Source organism: Taudactylus pleione, unplaced genomic scaffold (genome assembly GCF_031769625.1).
Source record: "Taudactylus pleione unplaced genomic scaffold, aTauple2 ptg000170l, whole genome shotgun sequence".
Taxonomy (NCBI): Eukaryota; Metazoa; Chordata; class Amphibia; order Anura; family Myobatrachidae; genus Taudactylus; species Taudactylus pleione.
In genome coordinates, this window is record NW_028284572.1 from 2226434 (window position 1) to 2244187 (window position 17754).

Below are 17754 nucleotides of genomic sequence, written 5' to 3' on the forward strand. Positions count from 1 at the left end.
GGAAGCTCAAAAGGCCCGTCCATGCGACCTAGCCACAACTCCTTCATGACTTACACTAGGTAACTCGAATGCCGACTTAAGATTGCAAGTGCTCCGGATGGCACATCACCCACAATTGGGAGGTGAAAACCCTGTGCAAACCCAATGACAACCACCTTGTGACTGTCCGATCTGGATACCAAGAATGTCAGTATTACATGGCATCCAGTCTAAAGGATGAAGGAGCCTTATTTAAAGCCACCAGCATAAGCCCCTCTTGACCCAGAGTAGGGTGAGGAGGGAGCACTGTTTGGTCGGGGTTAGTTCTTGGTAGGATGAGGCTCCCAGTAATGGAGATGCAGGTGCCAAAAACTGAAACTGTTCCCTTATGGTAACCTCAACCATATGTAATCCTCAGTTCTTTGTAAGGATATTCTAATGCCTATCCCAAGCATGTTTAAATTGCTCTACTGTTTCAGTGCATGTCCTCATGTTTTAGTACTTTTCTTTTAAAGAATGTCTCCCTCTTGCACCTTGTTAAAACCCAAGTTTCTATCATGTTCCTCCTATCCCTTCTCTACTCCAAACTATATATATTGAGATCTTTTAGTCTGTCTTTCTTGATATGTTTTGTGATGTAGGCCATGCACCATTTTAGTTGCCTTTCTTTGTACAGTTTCTAATGTATTTATATCCTTCTGGAGATGTGGCCTCCAGAACTGAACACAGTATTCTATATGAGGCCATATCAATGACCTATTCAGGGGCATTATTACTACTTCCTTCCTGCTACTGAATCCTATCCCTATGCAACCAAGCATCTGACTTGCCTTTCTCATTGCTTTGTTACATTGCTTACCTGCCGGAAACAGTGACTCCTAGATCCCTTTCCTCCTCTGTAGTTTCCATTAGAGTAGGCATGGTGACAGCGGGGTACTAGGAGCACACCTGTGTCGGGTCCCGGGGGCTCAGAAGCCCAAAACAACTCACTGCCATGGGTACGCGGCTAATAGTAACTAAGAGCTTCATCTGGCTTGTATAAAACTATTGTAATATTAATATCCATTGTACCCACAACATTTAAATAAACAACAGGCTTATTCCACGGCACTCAACCATCTGGGGTGCCCTTGGTATGTGACCATTCCATCTACATAAAAAATATCACACTTGCTAGGGCACCCTGTTTTTCAAATGTAAGACAGACTTTTTTTCTTTTTCCAGGTGCTTATTAACTGATATCCCTGGGTTTGGTCCTGTCTTTTTAAGCCAGGACCCATATTCATGTTTAAAATGTATGCAAGCTTGAGCCAAAGATGGCAGAGCAAAGATCATTTATCTGAGAATCAGTGTAGGGACTGGCCAGATGGGAACGACAGTGAAGCGGCGGTCAGCTTAACAAACTATTGCAATATTTTGGAACCAACATTCCCCGTATTCAAAGGAGTTGCAGTTTGAAAAGCATGTGAGTGCCAAGTTTGTATGATTTATATATATATATATATATATATATATATATATATATATAGGCAAACAAAGCGGCACTCAGCAGTCTGGAAAGATGCACTTAAAAGTTGTACTTTAATCCAACATTTCGGGGACGACACCCCATCTTCGGGGATACATACATGTCTAAGGTAACTAAAACACTGCTATAAATACATACAGACAAACATACAATTAACACAGACAGTGCTCACCTGTCTGTCCCTGCCATCCTCCTCATCGTGCTGTATGCTGTCTATCCAGTGTACTCGGCGCGATGACATCATCAGGTGGGGACATCCAGGAAGAGCATCACAGAACACCAGACTTGGTTGCTAGGCAACCCCAGCGTCTGAAAAAAAATGTGTAAACAACATAAAATTTGTGAATTGTTAAAAAAAACATTAGGATATAATAGTGTAAAGCTGTAATGAACATAACAATTTATGTAAAGAACAAAGTTCTGACACCCAAAATGGTGATATATTAATACACATATGTAAATAAACATTACAAAAAGCATTGTAGAGGTAATGTTTCATTTAACCCCTTTGGGTTTAAAGTATTAAGCGTGAATATCCACTTACTTTCCTTTTGTAATAGGATTTTATCCATGTTTCATCCTCTTTTGAGAAGGGGCACATGATGTATAATCGAGCAGATGCTGGCTACATTATATTTGGCTAGAATACAGTGCCTTGCCACTGGCTGGTCACTATGACCAGTCTCCAGGGCTTGCCTAATGGTGCCACGATGTAGCGCCATTCTCTCTTTAAATTGTCTTTGGGTTTTGGCTACATAGGCTAAACCACAGGGGCAACTTCGCATATAAACCACATGTGTGGTCATACAGGTAACAGAATGATTAATTCTGTAATGTTTACCTGTATGAGGGTGGCTGAAAGTGTCACCTGTGTTCTAGCCAAACATAATGTTGCCAGCATCAGCTCGATCATTATAGATCATGTTCCCCTCAGCAAAAGAGGATGAAACAAAGATAAAATCCTATTACAAAAGGAAAGTAGGTGCATATTCACCGTTAATACTTTAAACCCAAAGGGGTTAAATGAAACATTACCTCTACAATGCTTTTTGTAATGACTTTTTATATATGTGTATTAATATATCAGAATTTTGGGTATCAGAACTTTGTTCTTTACATTAATTGTTATGTTCAACAGCTTTACAGTATTATATCCTCATGTTTTAAAAAAAAAAAATCACGATTTTTATGTTGTTTACACATTTTTTTCAGACGCTGGGGTTACCTAGCAACCAAGTCTGGTGTTATATGATGCTCTTCCCTGATTTTCCCTGCCTGATGATGTCAGTGAGCCGAGTACACTGGATAGACAGCTTGCAGCACTCTGTGGAGGATGGTGGGGACAGACACGTGAGCACTGTCTGTGTTAATTGTATGTTTGTTTGTATGTATTTATAGCAGTGATTTAGTTACCTTAGACATGTATGTATCCCTGAAGATGGGGTGTCGTCCCCGAAATGTTGGATTAAAGTACAACTTTTAAGTGCATCTTTCCAGACTGCTGAGTGCCGCTTTATTTGCCTCTATATATTTGGATGGGCTGACGTCCTAAGAGGGCACCGCAGCAAGTTACCCAGTATCGTATTTAGGAGTGCCAGACTCCAAGTCTTTGTCCTATATATATGTAAACAAATGGACGGCGGCACTTGGTGCAGAAATTAAGACACTTGCCGCAATGTTTAGAGAAACCAATGTTTCAATGCTTATAGCATTTTCATCAGGGTGCTATAAGCTATAAGCATTGAAATGTTGGTTTCTCTAAACACTGCAACAAGTGTCTTCATTTCTGCACCCAGTGCTGCCGTCCATTTGTTTATGTACAAGTTCACCTGATTGTTAATGGTTGACTAGGAAGGCACCTGCATGACATTATCTAATTCTATTCATTGAGGAGTGCTGCCTGCCATTGGACTATATATATATATATATATATATATATATATATTATGGATAGTCTGTAATTTTTTTTAACGTGCGATCTGTTGGGTATATGGGGTCCTGTTCCTACACAAAAAGTTTGCATATTTTTCAATTAAAATTAGCATGCACATTACACTGTCACATATAATGTTCAGAGCCAACTCTAAAGCTGGGTATATACTAGATGATATGTCGACCAATCCGGTGGATCAGAGTGACATATTGGGCACATCATCTAGTGTGTACCAGACATGTTGCTGACGAAGCATGCTCCCACACATCGTCAGTGACATCCTCCGTTGGCCCTGCATGCAGGTCCAATGGGTGATATAGTTAGCGGGGGCCATGATGCTGAATGCAGCATGCCCCTGGCTGTCACTGCCAGCATCGGTAAGGGGTTGGGGTCGAGTGGGGGGGCCTAGAAATATCTGTGTAATGGACCCCAAGATTTCTGTTCCCGGCCCTGCATTAGAGTACCCTTGATACTATGGACCTCATTCAGAGTCGGTGGTTGCGGCCGCACGGTCGTACGCCACCGATGTTTGCTAAACTGCACATGTGTAAAATTAGCAATGCACATGCGCAAACTAGCTATTACGATCAGAAATTGCTCTCTCCTTGAACACAGCCAGGTCGTTAGTTTGAGGGACAGGATGAGGCATTTGTGGGTGGTAACAGGGGAAGGTGCTTGTGAACGGGGGAGTGGAGATCTGAACGCAGGCGTGCCTGACTATGAAAATGGCATTTTATGGGAGTGCATAAGTAGTGTCATGGTACATGTGACATGGGAGGTTTTTACACTGACTTGATCATAGTGCTTAAGAGAGGGTATGGTCAACCTTAAGCTCTATGACCAGCTCCGATGGTTCCTGATGGTCTCGATTAATCCTTATACAGTATGCCCAGAGATGACATGTAATGGGAACAAGAAGGGGGCGTATTTTTAGTCTTACGGCCTCATTCTCCCCTCGCTCGTCCAGCTATAGATCCCATCTTAACGACGCAACTTGCGAGCGCTTCATTTGCATATCCGGCCCCTGAATGAGGTCCTATATTCTTGATAAAGAATGTATTAGGAGAAATAAGCACTAGAAATGACAAGGCAACAACAAACTGCAAGCAGACAGACTTTCCTGATGCCAGAAATCAAACAAGGAGAAGCAGGAAGGTCAGCTCACCCACAACTCTTCCCACAAGCATCCATCAATCCCTCACACAAATGTTACTTTATCTATACCATTGCTTTTTGAGGAAACAGCTCTTGGCTGAGAAATGCGTCAAGCGGCACAACAGTCTATTGTATGTCAGCTCAGCTTACAATCACATGTAACAGCACTGATTCCATCTGTTGGTCTGCCCCAGATTGCAGGGAGAGAGACTCGCTGCTCAGCGTTCATCACATCCCCGGTGGACACCTTGCGCTTTGGTTCCACTTGTTGTGGACAGCTACCATCGCCAGACCTGGGACACATTATTAGGAATCAGCACCTGGAAATTTCTCTGTATTCCAGCTACCAGGGTCCCAACTGGAGGCCGATTTGTCTGCCGACACTCAGCACAGGTCCGATTTGTCTCTGCTTCCCCGCCTCCATCAGCAGTGGCCTTCCTTCTCACAGCTGTGGCAACTGTGGAGGAGACAACCAATAGGGTTTCTCCACTGAGACCAAATCCGGGCAACCTCCTGAATGTAAGGTACCTTACTTAAAATATAACATAATACAAAATATGAACTGATGACTAAAATGATGATTGGCAGTCACTACTGATTTATTGCATGCATTTGAATTCCTCCCAGGTGCAATCTATTCACATTATTGTTATAGTAATATTAGCAATCGATCTGGAGCAATAAAACAAATGTACATTTAATCTTTTATAGGTAAATGTGATGTGTGTATTGATTTGAATTTAATTAAAACATCATTTTGTTTACAATTACATTTAATTGTAATTAAAACAATGTCCAGCCATGTACTCTACTGTGTATGAATTGTGTACTGTATTTTTAACATCTACTACTACCACAGTAAAGCCACATCTTCTGGTGTAAGCCAGGTGCATATATTAATGTTCACTCCTGGAGTAAGTCAGGCACATATGCTCTTTGTGAGCTGGATGCATCTTTTAAATCCAGCAAGCTTAGTATGGTACAGTATGCACCTTTGTCCGAAGTTTATTTTGCGCATTTCAATTTAACATATTTTTGTAACAACCACTTTGGTCATAGGAAGAGAATAGGACTGTAGCTATTCCACAAATTGTTGATTATATTCCATTATAGAGTAGAACTCAATTGCATAAAAATGTAGAAATCAATTGCATAAAAATAACAGAACAGATTAAAGGAAAAAATTGCAAAACACAAGAACAAAACAAGCATGTGTGTGTGCTGAGCTTCTTTAGCTCATCATAAAATCATATAGCATTGAAGGACCCTGGAGGTGATGATCCTCTTTGCAGGAACACTACACATGACTGGAAGTCTAAGCACCATACATCAGATTTGTGTCTACAAAGATATGGAAAATGCATAATTTATTGGAATGCGTCACAAATCTGTTGATGTCGTTCAGTGCAACAAGTGAAAGGTTAGAGAAGGGCACTGTTTTACTTATTTATGAGTGATATATGATTACAATAAGTAAATAACATACTGTAGAATGCAGATATAGTAAAGCGTTTGATTGCATAAAGTATACTAAGCAGTGCATTGAAATGAATTTTCAAAAAGTGGTTAATTGACTGATAATAGCTGACAGGCAGGAAAGCAGGCTGCTTCTAGTGTCTGACTGTGGCTGGAGTGAGACTATCTTTATTATAGCAGCCAATAAAAGGGCAGGTTGAGCAATATACAACGATAAAGAAGAGGTATAGAGGTCCTCTATGTGTTGGCTGCATATGCAAAGGTCCTGCTAGACTCTTAATCTCCCTCTCAGAGCATCTGATGTGGATAGCTCATAGTACTGACTACCATTTTATTTTGCCTGGTAGTATTTCAGACTGCCAAAAGGAGGCATTTTGTGAACACCTCTGGAGAGTTAAGACAATGAACCTAAACAAGGTTATCATAGTTTGGGGTCAGTTGCAGAGGTTCCTAGATTGACTACTGCTCCCCTTCACAGTGCAGGCATGAATATAGGTACACAAAGCCCAATGCATGTGCCTCTGCCAGTGTTGTAAGATTGGTGGACTCTTTCACCTACTTCAGTGCAACAAGGACAACATGCAAACAGCCAATCAGAAACATGCTGCTGATGTAATCATCAGCATACACTAGGCCTCTGATAACCCACCTACTCAACTTTTCCCATGTCCATCCTACAACTCTAGTCATAATGGAACATGGGAATCTAGGATACAGACAACTCAAAAGGCTATTTTTTTTTGCCTGCCAAATATGGAATTATATATATATATTCATGCCACAGAAATGAACATTGGTCCAACTCTAAGTGACGCCTAGTCTGTATGAGATTGTAGCAGCAAAAAATAATATTAAAACATTTTTCTGCTACATTATTAAATACATGAGTATAGTACATTGTAGATGAGGGATTTGTTATGATGAGTACTCGTCTTGTTTGACTTTGGTAATATGAGCAATAATCTGTATAAAACAGTTAAACTTCACATAGGATGTGTGATATTTGCACCAACTGCCATATGGCATCAATATTTAAGCCATTGTCAGCTGTGACCATCTTAAGTTATTGGAGGACAATCAGTGCTAAGTTTTGTTTTTCTTACAAACAGGGATTTTATTAGCTCTATTGCCCCTATTTACTGCAATCTGCATTTCAAATGCCGATTGTAGTGTGATAATTTCACCTAAATTCTCATTGTGAATTTTGGAATTATCACGAGAATGTATTAACATTCTCAAGCAGGGACAGAGCTTGCAAGAAAGCTCTGTCCCTGCAAATCCCCACTGTACAATTCTCACTGCGTTTTTTGGAAAAAATACAGTAAAAATGCCTCCACACATGTGCCGACGCCGGCCAGCGCTACCCTCCCCCCCCCCCTCCACTATCTATTTAGATCTCAATGGGGCCCGGCTCCTGGCTCTGCTCTGCCTGTCAGAGTGGAGCAGGAGTCAAATGCTCTCCAGATGGCGCTGTTATAGTATATTTCAAGCATATCGTATTTCCCATTACAAGTATGGGAAATGCGATCTGCTTGCTAAAAAATTGGGAATTAAAGGGCTTGGAGATGTTTTTCAGGAAAACTACTCCAATTGCCCTTTAATGAATTTCAGTAAAACTAAAATAATGTGAAAAGGGTATGAAAACTAGAGATGTGCGGGTTCGGTTTTATTCGGATCTTTTCGCCAAATTAGCACAAGTTCAGATTAGTTCGGATTTATCTAATTGGATATGCAAAACACGGGTGGACCAGATAGCCATTATGATGCTGTTTTTGAGATCCGAACATATCCGAGTAAATCCGAGTAAAACCAAAACGCTCATTTCTAGTGAAAACACCCATTCCAAATTATTTTAGTAAAAAAAAGATTGATAAACAGAGCCTTATGTGCTTTGTGGTCAGTGGCGTCTCTCCCCGTGGTGACACCCGGTGCGGGGAGAGACGCCATGCGCGCGGCACCTGACGAAAGGGGGCGTGGCCTTTGGGAGGGCGTGACAATAGGCGAGGGGCGTGACATCGCGGCCCTGGTCTTCAAGGAAGGGGCGTGACACTGAGCGAGGGGCGTGGTCCCACGGCCCGAACCCGGCCCGTGGTAACCAAACTCTATCAATGGGGTGGTGCCGGTGGGGGATGCAGGAGGCGCGGGCATGTGCGGTGACGGCACCCTCACTGACAGGAACCGAGTGCTGCACTTAATACTAAAGTGCAGCACCCGGCTCCTGTCACTGAGGGGGAGCCTGCACCTTGGTGTCACCCCTCGGCAGGTGAAACCCGGGTGCGGGCCGCACCCCCCGCACCCCCCTTGTGACGCCACTATTTGTGGTCCAAATTAAGTAATTGTAAGGTGATATGGCTACACACAATAGTTATAAGGATGACAATTATAATGTTGATAATTGTGTTGATGATGGTGGAGAATGTGTAGTTTGACCTTTTTTCATTCTCTAGAATCATCCAGCAAACTGTGAAAGACATATATGACTATGTCATACTTACTGAAACATATCTCCTGTGGCATAAACATGAGGACAAACAGATTAAGCAAGTCACAGCTCTATATTGGTAATAGGATCAGCATAGAAAGCACAGCTTTAAATGATAAATAGTAGTGACCCATCTTAGTGCTACACAAGCAGCGATTTCCAGAAATGACATTTATTCAGTGGACTTTTCAATGCATCAATTCTAAAGCTGTCATTTTTGTTCCAGGTAAGTGTGCATTTAGGGACAGTGCTGTGATGCTATCTCCTATATTGTATGATTGCTGATGTTCAGAGCTTTGTTCCTTGGTGACTTCCTCTGTGCACATATTTCCAGTTTCAATGGTGGCACAGCCTTTTACATAATGTATAACCTTTTCTTTCTTGTGTTGAGACATTTCTTGCATTTGATTGTAAAGTTGCAGGGGATGAAGAACTAGCATTTATAGCACTGTATGGTTCTGATTTATTGGTTTACTTAGCCTAGGATAAATTACACTTGCTTTCACAGTATAATGGTTTTAGGGGGTGGGCTTGAGAGCATTGTGCCTTTTTTAAAGCTTATGTTTATCGCACTAAGACAACCAGACAAAAATACAACGATCATTCTAAAATACACAGAGTGAGAACAAATGTTTTATATTAGAGATATTATGAATGAGCAATTGAGCATATTTAACACCTTGTATGAAGAGAGTATTTTTTATTGTATGTGTATAGCTTATACTTTAGACAAGGTGTCCCTTTTCATGGGACTGTGAATTATGCTTTTCATGGCCATGCTATTAAGTCTACAATGTCAGATGTTCTATGTCACTAGCTACAAAACAAGAATACAATGGGCAAAATTTACTAAACGGCGGGTTCTAAGCCCCGTCTGTTTGGTGGCAGTTTTGCTATCCACAGATTTACTAAGGCCAAAACCACTCCAAAACTCCCGTCAAAACTAATTTTAGAATAGAATAGAACAGGGCTGTAATTTAGAAAGTGCCGTGAAACTGCCACCAAACCCCCAGGGTTTAGAACCCGCCGTCAAACCGCCATCAAACCGTCGGGGTTTAGAACCCGCCGCTTAGTAAATTTTGCCCAATGAGTCTACAAAGATTACATAAACTAAAAGTAAGTGTCATTCCTTAACACATATAGTTTGAGAGATGTATCAAACCTTAGAGAGAGATAAAGTGGATAGAGATTAAATAACAACCAATCAGCTTCTAATTGTAATTTTACAGGCTGTGATTGAAAAATTAAAGTTAGGAGCTGATTGGTTGGTACTTTATCTCTTCTCATGTTATCTCTCTAACAGGTTTGATACATCTCCCCCCAAATATCTCAAACCACATTCAAACATTTTACTTCCATCAGTCTTCATCAGAATTTTTTCAGGCTGTGTTCTGGTTCGTTTTGCTACTGTTGCCATACAATATATGAATTTTTAATAAACAACCTGCTGTTATTGATCAAGAAGAAAATATAAACTGCAGTGTTTATTGACAATTATGCCATATCAGTTTTTCTTGCTGAAGTTAAGAGTCAGAGAACCTAGTGTATTGCTACAGATATCCTGCTACTGTACATTGATTTATCCATAAATTATAATACAACAGCAGTTTTCGCTGGACATGATCAATATACAAGGTAGCTGTTTATTGTAATTTCAATACTCCTAAATAAATCTCAAAACATTTCACAGTTATCTCTTAGGTATTTGCATGAACATTAAGGGTGTTCGAGTACATTTCCTCATGTAAATTTATTATGTATTTATTTATTAACAGTTTTTTATATTCTGTTGCACTTTACAATTGACAATTTACAAATGTAAATTAAATGTGCGGGAAGATTGTTTTTGCTATGTAGGCTTTTACGTATATAACAGAAGAAAACATAAATGATCTTTCACTCACAAAAATATATATATATATAATTTGGTAACTTTATTTTCAAAGAAGCTAATGCATGCATAATACATTTATTTTACTTAATTGATTTAATTAAATGAAATGTGGTAAATTGAATCAAAATCCTTTTAAGAGACTTTTGCATGTATTAATTTGCAATTAATTATTATCATTAACCAAGAAAACAATTCCACTAATGTAGTTTATTTTAAAGAATGAGGGTTGATGCAAACAAAACATACTTTGATTTTAATCTACAATTGTAACTATTTCCCAGAAAGGCTGTACATAGATTAGGTCCAGGTACTTCGTTAGAGATGAGTAAAGTCACTTTAAAGTTTTAATAAATCAATGTACACACTTTTACTTAGGTGCAATAGTACAGCAAACTGGGCATTAATTTTTCACTGTATCTGATATATCTTTTTCTTCAATTTTTTAATTTAGTAATGATAATGATTATATTCATTAATTCTGAAACAGACACAGAACATGTCTCTTTACAAAAGTGGTTGATTAAAAATGGATGAAATAATAACAAAAGGGATAAAGGTGCAGATGATATGTTGGTACATTGAACAGTCTTAGTAGAAATTCAAGTAGCTATAATGAGTCATATTAGATGAAAATCATACTGAAGTGAACCACACATGTTCTGTGGGGAAACAGTATGATTTATCACCAGCCACATGGCAGGCGGTTCAAATCCCGACAGTGGCAGGCCGGCAAGGGTGAAAATCCTGATCGCTAATTAAGGTAAGTAGCGCTAACCTCTCTCCCCCCCTAACCCTAACCCTCCCTTAGGGGTGCCTAACCCTAACCTCCCCCCAAGTACCTAACACTAACCCCCCTCTAAGTGCCTAAACCTAATCCCACCTTCCCCACAGCCTAACCCTAAGTCTCCTGTGGGGGTGCCTAACCCTAACCCTCCCAGGGGGATGCCTAACCCTAAGTTCCCCCCGGGAGCCCCTAACCTAACCCTTCCCCCTCCGACTGTCCGCGCCCGGCTTACCTTCGGTGTCGGGATTTCGATGCCTGTCATTAGAGCCTTGTTGGGATTAGACTGTCGGGATACCGATGGTCAGTATTCAGACCGTCGGCATACCTACTGCATTCCATTCTGTGGAACAAGCTAGCATCTACATTAGTATTGCTAAAAGATTACAGAGCAACACTCCTCACTGTGCTGCAGCAGAACCTGAAAATCACAAGTTTATAATGCACTCATGCAGTGTATCTATTGACACAAACTATCGCATTAAAAAATAGTCTTCAGAAAAGAAAATTTTTTGTTTCACAGAATTTGGGCATCTACACATGCATGACGTCCATAGGAGTATCAAGACACTGAAAACAGGGGTTTAGCCTGCTGGATAGCCCTTCACTTTCAAACTGTGTTTAAAACATTTCTTGTATTGTACTGTCAACCATGTGTGTACGTATGTAGGTATGTATGTATTTATTTATGCATGTATGTATGTTTGGATACTGTTAGTTAAGTAATATCCATTTCATCTATATGCAGACAGCAGGTGTCCCATTCAGTTACATCCTGCTGTAGAAGGCTTGTTGGAGACACACACTGCAGGGTGCCTGTGAGGGACTGTGGGAGACCCATGAACAGCATATGGTAAGTGGACACATGAAAAAGGTTGAAAAAGATTCAGGGCAGGAAGGATCTCTCTCTTAGAGAGTACTGATGCATGATTATGGTTATGGTTGAGCTGGTCGAAGATTCTTCCAAAAGTGGACCATTAATTCTTGACAGACCTTGCTGACACAATGAGATGAAATGCTACCACAATGGTAGAGGATTGAGGAGTGCTCCACATCAGCTGGCAATGCCTACTAAAGTGACTGAGATAAAAATGCTAATGAGATATAGGATTGTGTAATTTGCAGTGTCATGCTATCTAGTATTTTTTACACAAATGTGCTACATTTTTGTGCATTACATCTTAATAATAAAAGGGTAGGACTTCCACTGTGCAGAGATCTTTCACATTTTCAATTAATCAATATGGTCATAAAGTAGTAGAAACAAGTGGCATTTGTGCTCTATAGATATAATAAAGCAAACATGGTTCTCCAGCCTACAGAATACAGTGAGGTCACTTTGCATTTTGTTCATCTATTTCTCCACATGGTATTTTATATTTTTATTTTTTGTACGTGTAGCCGCATAATCAAAAATAAATACTGTAAAATAGTAAATACCATGAATGGTTCAATATTTTGGAGACAATGTCACCATCTAGTGGTGTTTATAAAAAAAAATATGTATTATATTTGCACATACATAGTGCTCAATTTAACTAATATGCTATGCTCATTATACTAGTTTATCCCAGAACAGAGTTTCCTCTAATAATATGCAGTTACCAAATTTATAGGAATTGCTGCATAACCTCAAATCAAACATGTACAATATCTCATTAACCTGAACAGAGCAAGAAAGTACTATGTGCAATGCCCCTCAGACTAATTGGGAAGAATTATTTTTAAATAGATTTTATTTTAGTACTAAAACTAATTAAAGATTTTTTTTTCTAAAAGATAAAACATGAAAAGGAACATTACAGTCAAGGGTCAAAGTAATGAATGTTTCACATTATTGACACAGATAATAAAGACAGTCTATAGATCACGTTGTTGGATCTATAAGCCATAAATGGGGCTAAATTAAGCAGCAATTTAGGTCAAAAATGGAAATGTTTAATTAATTGGAAGAGATGGGTCTAAAGTAATTGGAGGTTAAACTTTTACCAGAGAATTATAGTTTAGTATTAGTAAACTTACCTTGTGTTGAAAAGAGTGGGTGTAATTCTGCAAACAGTATGCCTTCATGGCATGTTGCCTGTGGCCGCTCTTGTGTCTAGGTCAGGGAGCAGTTTGTGAGAATCACAGGCCATTTTGACTGACCAGATGCCATCTTGTAATATAAATGTGGCCAGTGTTACCAGTGGTGCAATGCTGGGTGCACAGGGCATGTTAGGTTCAGCTGGTAGTTCTGGATTTCATGGCCAGGCTCCTGGGCTGGCTTAAAGTTCCCTTAGATAGTCAGCTTAATTGGTTCTCGTGTTTTGGCACTTTCTTGCATACTATGGGGTATATTCAATTGGCGTGAGGTTTAGCGTGGCTAAATACTCGCTCCACTTGCACCCAATTTCGGAGTTCCACGGGTATGCGCACTTCCAATACCCATGGGATTCAATTAAAAAAACTGTGGACTTAGGGTTTTCATCACTGAAAACCACGCGCCGCGTAAATTAAATAAAAAAAAAGTCACTTACCTGCCCGGGTCTCCACAGCTACCGGTGGCATCCCCACTTCTAACTGGAGAGGGGGCTGCTGGGAGTCCTGGGGGCTCCTGGGAGGCTCCAGGGGCTGGTGGGTAGGGCAAGGGCTGCTGGGAGATGTAGTTCTCCCAGTACCCATTACAGGGGCCACAGTGACACTGGGGGGGGCACACTGACACCGGGACACACACACACTCATGCACACACAGTCACTCATACACACTTACAAACACCACACACACTCACATACTCACCCTGCTGCAGAAGAGTCGGCTCCGACGCAGGATGAAGAAGACAGCGCTGCCGAAGGTAAGTAATTAAGGACTAATTAAGCTAATTGAATACTTCCAATTGCATAACTAGTCCTCGGGGGGGTGCCGCGGGGGTGTCACAGCAAGTCCCGGTGATATTTCCTCAAATCATCAATTTTAGGAAAAATCACGCTTGCTCAGGAGGTGCGTAAAAAAATACCTCCTGGCGCGTGTTTTAAAATAAAACACGCACGTTATAGAATAGCAAAAAACCTGCACCTGCTGGAAAAACCTTGCAGGTGTGGGTTTTTTGCTATTCTCGCAGCCTATTGAATATGCCCCTAAGAACGCAAGCCTGCGCAACACATATTCTGAAGTAGCTCATTATTTATGTTATCAGCTAGGGATTGACATGTGTACTATTTGAAGCAACACATTAATTCTAAGATATATGGATAACATTATCAAAGTTCTTTGACAATTGTATACCTGCTTCACCTATAATAGACTGGTAGCAACAATTTTTACACATACTTTAATACACTTGTAACAGTGCCCCAGAGCTATTCAAACTTGTAGATGTTAAATCTGTCTTTCCATTGTTACCGATATATCCTGATTCTTAGAGATTTGAACTGGAGGACAGTTTTTATTTTGACAAATGTTTGTCCTTTGGTTGCTTAGCAACATGCATGTTTTTTATAAAAGGTTCAGCACATTAATACATTGGTGCATGACAGTGAGTATGGGGGAGAGAAATTGGTGAATTTTAGTTGATGGGTCCCTCTGGAGCTTCTTTCTGATGTGCATGGGCTGGTAGCAGAGTTTTATGTTCCCATCAGTTGCAATAAGATGAAGGATCCAGTATTTTTGCTGTCTTACTTAGGTATTGAGATCAATACTGTAGGCAAATGCTGTTAGCTTTCATCTGAGAAAGTGGCTAAATGTCAAGGCCCCATTGTTCTCAGATTGGTATATGATTACCTAGTGCCACATGCAATCTTTGCTGGTATTTTGAACTTTGCTTGCCAAGTGATACATATGGGCAGAGTTATTATGTAAAACTGGAGTGCGTGACATCTGGTGCTCGCAAACCATATAATTTTGTTTGCTTCGCAACCGAGATTAAGAAGAACCTCATGGGTTGGGATGTTTTCCTGAAGTGCTTTAATAGGATTTGCAATGGTAACTCTCCTATGGAATATTACCTTTGTTTTTAGCTGTTCACATGAGCAACTGTCTCTCTCCTGTTTGGAGCTTAACTTAATGGAAGTTGGTGCAGCTCAGTGCCTGGAAGAGTGGGTTCATGAAGGTTTAATTACTGTAGGAAACTCCTCTTCAAACTATTTCTCATTATGGTGGCACTTGAATTATGGAGTGAGTATTTATATAGCAAGCATATGGTTTTTTAATGTAATAATCTTCATGTGGTCCATGTGATCAATCACCAGTGTGTGTCTTGTCATTCATTAGTCTTTGGTGCTTTGATGTTTAATATTTGGTTCCAAGACAGACATGTTACAGGTGTGGAAAATACCAAGCACGTTCCTGTTATTTGTGCCTTTCTTATGCCTGGCAGGTTTTCAGGCAGTTATGGAGGGCTAAGGCAACTGAGCAGTCTCACCTGGAACTTATCGAACTAATCACACATCTTGGATTCATTGACAGTGGTTTTGAAACTGCTGTGATAATAGTGGTAAGAGTAGTCATCAAATAATTATCTTCTTTGGTTTGGATTTATATGTAGCATTTATATGTAGCATTAAAATCAAGGGAGGTGGTTGTCAAGATTTTGGCTGTTATTTTTTAGATTGTCTATCATCATGATTTGGAGCAATTCTCAGGGATGTGGCTTTTTTGACAACTTATTTTGTCTAACATCATTCCTAGCAGTGTCACCAGAGTGCAGTGGCATTGAATTTGGCATGGAAGATGGTAAATTCTTTGGTTGGCTGTTGTGTTGGGAGTATCGGTAGTAGTGTGGTGAGTCATCCTTTTATTCAATTTAAGAAATCCCATCATTACAGGCAAGATGGGATTAACCTCACTACGGAGGGTTTGTTTTTGTTTATTGAGGATCTGGTAAAGGGTTTTAGTGGCTATTTTGAGCTTAGTATGGTGGTGACAACTTCAGTTCCTTAATGGGAACCTTGTTTGGTGGGAAACAATGGTACCAGTAGCTGTCTTGCTGTAGTTCTTCTGGTTATCTCACTTCCAATACATGGGATAGGCTGATTCTAACTTACTGGGGTAAGCAGTACTACCTGTCCAGGTGGGCCTTTTGTGTGTCATTGAGAGGGGATATTGTAGACCTTAAATGTTTGTGTTGTGGGCTGGAAGCTGACCCCAATCTAGGCCTCTATTGGTTTTATCTGAGCAGCAGGGGATAACGTGTGTGAAGCTGTTTTTCTTTGCCAGTACACCATCCTCCTTTTCTATAGCAATATAAAGGAATAATAATTAACATTTTATTTATAAAATTTTATTCAAAATATAATAAAGCTATGTCTTTATTTTAGATAAGTTTTTGTTTCATATTTTTTGTGTAAAAATGTAGGCTGGCATCAGCCAACAGGACATGTAACATTTAGACATATTATGGGGTAAATTTACTTAAGGTCGATTTGGCATTTTGAGTGATTTGAGGTGCGATTTTCATTTGATTTGGATTCGATTTTGCTTTTGGGTATTTACTAAAGGCCAAATCGAATGAAAAATTGGACTTAAAATCGAATTTTGAGTCAAATCGGCCTCAAATCGACCATCGGAAAAACATTGGTACTTTTACATAGCCCAACACACAAAACCTTATTTACTATCATTCAATTTGAAATCAACCTCAAAATTGGACTTCAAATCAAACTTCAAATCCCCAATACAATAGACCTGCTTCATGTTTTCGATTTGAGCATGAGCAGGTCAGATTGATACAGATACATGCCTACATCAGTGAGATGCCTGCATGTATTTGACGGAATAAAGTATTTAAACTGTTAAAATTAAGAAAAAAATTGACGTGAGGTCCCCCCCCAAATCAGAACCAGCCCTGGACTGCTGAAACCCAGGTCTGGTTGACTAAGTACAGGGAAAAAATGATGTAGGGTCTCCCTGTACTCAGTACAACCAGCACTGGGCTATGGGAAGCAGGCTGGTTCTGGATTTACAAGGAAAAATTTGCGTAGGGTCTCCCTGTATATCACAGAACCAGCCTTGGACCCTTTCTAACAGGGGACTGATGCCACAGCCAGGGGAGCCCTATAACCGGGCCCCCAGCCGCAGCATCAGTCCTGACCACTAGTCAGCCCAGGCCAGGGATCCCTGGGGAGTTGGAGACTCCTAGAGGTGCTCTGCAGGGCACCTCTAGCCTAGGCTGATAGCCCGGGGCTATCCCCGCCACCCCTGGGCAGTGGGTGGCGGGTTGTGTGTGAGTGTTGTGTAAACACTTTTTCTAGGCAGATACATGCAGGCATCTTACTGATGTCTGCATGTATCTGTATGAGAATGAACTGCTCATGCTGAAAGTGGAATCATGGAGCAGTTCTAACGTGTCGGGGATTTGCAGTTCGTTTTGAAGGGTGATTTGCCATTCGATTTGGACATGAACATGACAAATCAAACAGCAAATCACTGTTCAAAACTGACTCAAATGGAATTTGTTTTGCAAATCGCAAAACAAATCGAATAAAAGTAAATGCAGTGAAAAAATTATTTTCACTGCATTCGATTTGAGTCGATTTGAGAAGAGATAAATCA